The sequence below is a fragment of the Micropterus salmoides genome, unplaced genomic scaffold, assembly GCF_014851395.1.
Source record: "Micropterus salmoides isolate LMB-PRFRI ecotype aquatic unplaced genomic scaffold, ASM1485139v1 Ms_hic_scaffold_14, whole genome shotgun sequence".
NCBI lineage: Eukaryota > Metazoa > Chordata > Actinopteri > Centrarchiformes > Centrarchidae > Micropterus > Micropterus salmoides.
Genome location: NW_024040485.1, coordinates 11,179,399 through 11,182,582, shown reverse-complemented (window position 1 = coordinate 11,182,582; position 3,184 = coordinate 11,179,399). Strand labels below are relative to the sequence as shown.

The following is a 3,184-nucleotide window of genomic DNA, read 5'->3' as shown; positions in this document are numbered from 1 at the left end:
ATTGTGCGCCACTGCCTGCTTTGTTTACAATTTTATTAGGCTCTGATTGGCCAACGTGTGTTTACGTTTAGGGCCATATCGCCGCCAGGTGGTTTAGAATGCTCTTGACAGCGCTTGATAGCGCATGTTTGTGTTTTCATGTGGACGGAGATTTTTTTGTCCGTGTCCGTGTGGACTAGGCTGCAGTCCCCAGCTGATAAATCCGCGCATCTCTAGCTGTAGAGGATGACTTACAATCCAACAAGCTATTAAACAAGCTACTAAACAAGCTAGGTAATGTTATAATAACATAGTGGGCTCATGGAAAGCATCATCTGTTTTAAAGACATAAGAATAAGTTCATCCGATGTTTCAAGTGAATAAAGCAGCCCTGCCAGCCTACTTAACATCACTGCAGCTCCTCAAATACTGAAGGATTCAAACTGGTTTTCTCACACCGGACTCCTGTGAAGTGAAGAGGGAAAGCAGGCAGTGGACCAAACCACTGTCAGGCAAGGGAGGGGAGACTCAAAATGTTTCTAAACTGAAAACGCACTTTTATTGCCCTGTTTGTGTTTGTATTGTTTTACTAATTATTCTAAGTATATATCATTATATTATTTAATGTTTTTGTTCTGATCCCTCTGTGATTTCCACCTATGTAAATGGCGATCCTTTTAATTAACACAGTGCACTGCTGAGGGTTTAAGTGTGCATAAACTTGCCAAAGAAACATAAGTTTGTGTCATGCACCACCACGCGCCTGAAAAGCTTTGAGATCGGAAGTCGGGTATTTCAACTTGGAAATTTCCCAGTTCCTACCGGTCTGGAATGCGGCATTACACTTTACATCTGGTTTGTTAAATACACACAAGTGAAATTTATATATGGCAATTTAGATTTATGGGTGGTCATGTGTGAGGCAGCTTCTTAGCTGAGAGCAGTAACTTCCTGGCTTTTGTTTTTGTACAGATTAAATGTGTTTAGTGATGCTGGAAGGCTGATTTTATTAACCTTTTAGACTGAGCAAAGCTAAATGACTCACCTGTTTCCTATCTTTATGCTAAGCTAACCGGCTGTTATAGTCACCATCCAGACATGAGTTGTGCCAATCTTTTCATGTAACTGCAAGAAGTAAACACATCAAATGGAGATTAAAAGTTAGGGTGATCATACAACTGTCTTTCCTTTACTATACTACATGAATGGCATACAAGTTATTTCTATGATCATGATGCTAAGGGAGAAAATGTAGCCTACAATATTTAAGCTATGCAAATAAGCAGCTGCTGATTTTTAAAATCCACCAAACCTAAGATGGGGAAATGTATTTCTTTAGTTCACAGTTAGTTTAGTTGAGTTTTAATATTCATCTTGTTTGTAATTTTTTACATCTTGCTGGTTTTTGGATTCCTATTGAAAGAGATGGCACTAAAAAAAGATGTTTCATTGACAAGAATAGAGAGAGAGGAATGAATGGGGTTGATGTACAGAGGGCAGAATATGTGAGGTCTGTTTGAAAAGTGTCTTCATTTGAGCAGGTGCTTTGAACTCAAACTCTCTCCACCTTCTTATCACACACTTTTACGTGTAAACACAGAAGAGGGGTGTAATGGGGGCTGAACAATGTGATCAATAAATAGGCTGCAGGTTTTCCAGATCTATAAAAGACCCTCTGTGTCCTGCACACAGGTAGTACAACTAAGTTATCAGTTGAAGCCTGAACTGTTCATCCCTCAAAAATAAATGTTTTGTTCACTGAGTTCAGGAGCATTCTCCTGATGTAAAGCTGATTGTTTCAATAATCATCTGTTTGTTCTCAGCAGGTTGTGGTGATAAGATGGAGGCCATGCAGGTGATTTCCTTGACTCTGCTGTCTGTTCTCACTGCCAGTGCTCAGATCCGGACGTCCAGCAAATGTCCCAAACCCGCTGTTCAGGCCAACTTTGATGCTACCAGGGTGAATACTAAACTCTTTATTTTTTCCTTGTCTTTCCTTTGCTACTAATTCATATTTTACCAATATTGCCTCTTTTGCAACAATTAAATGTCCAGTATCTACTCAGTTTTATTAGTGCGTGAAATCCTGTGTTTCTTCTGCAGTATATTGGAAACTGGTATGAGATCCAAAAGCTGCCAGCAGCCTTCCAGAAAGCTGAGTGCAGCACTGCCACCTACAGCCTGAAGTCCGGGAGTCATTGAGGTCCTCAACAGAGAGCTGCTGTGAGTACATGCTACCCAAATGTCTACAGTTTTAATGTACTCTTTAAGAATTACTGCTTAAACCATACATTTTTTGGAACTATAACACCTCATTTTCAGTGAAAAATCTTTTTTAATTCCTAAATTTGTGAGTAATTCCACACAAAACAGCCCTGAGATGCAAGTGTTTTCACACAGGACTGTCTATTGCTTTTGCCTTTTTAAAGCCATGTTGTAAAAATGTTTTACCTTTTTAATGCATCAGGTGAATTGAATGTGCCTAATTATACACAGGATCACAGACTGATCTTTTTATACGGTTTTAAATTTATGAAACAACAGCATTTAGTGGGGAAAAAGGAGGATATACTATACGTACATTTCAACTTCAAATTAGGAAACACGTGACCTAAATAAATAACTGTTTACGTATTTCAACTTTGTTTTTTATCGTGATGATGGAACAATTAATTCTATCGTCGGCTCTTGCCAAAGTCAAGAACCCTGCTGAACCTGCCAAACTTGAGATTTCTTTCTTTGAAAGTAAAGAAGTATTATTCATTATAAATATACAGTTTTCTCACATTCAAGTTCAGTCAGTCTTTATACAGTGAGGAAAATAAGTATTTGAACACCCTGCTATTTTGCAAGTTCTCCCACTTAGAAATCATGGAGGGGTCTGAAATTGTCATCGTAGGTGCATGTCCACTGTGAGAGACATAATCACAATGTATGATTTTCTTACTATTTATTTGTATGATACAGCTGCAAATAAGTATTTGAACACCTGAGAAAATCAATGTTAATATTTGGTACAGAAGCCTTTGTTTGCAATTACAGAGGTCAAACGTTTCCTGTAGTTTTTCACCAGGTTTGCACACACTGCAGGAGGGATTTTGGCCCACTCCTCCACACAGATCTTCTCTAGATCAGTCAGGTTTCTGGGCTGTCGCTGAGAAACACGGAGTTTGAGCTCCCTCCAAAGATTCTCTATTGGGTTTAG

General features: G+C 38.8%; 1 pseudogene; it reads left to right on the top strand.

Annotated features, from left to right (window-relative positions):
• Positions 1-1,703: 1,703 nt before the first annotated feature.
• The window catches only part of LOC119902996, a 3,195-nt pseudogene continuing 1,714 nt past the window's right edge, over positions 1,704-3,184 (top strand).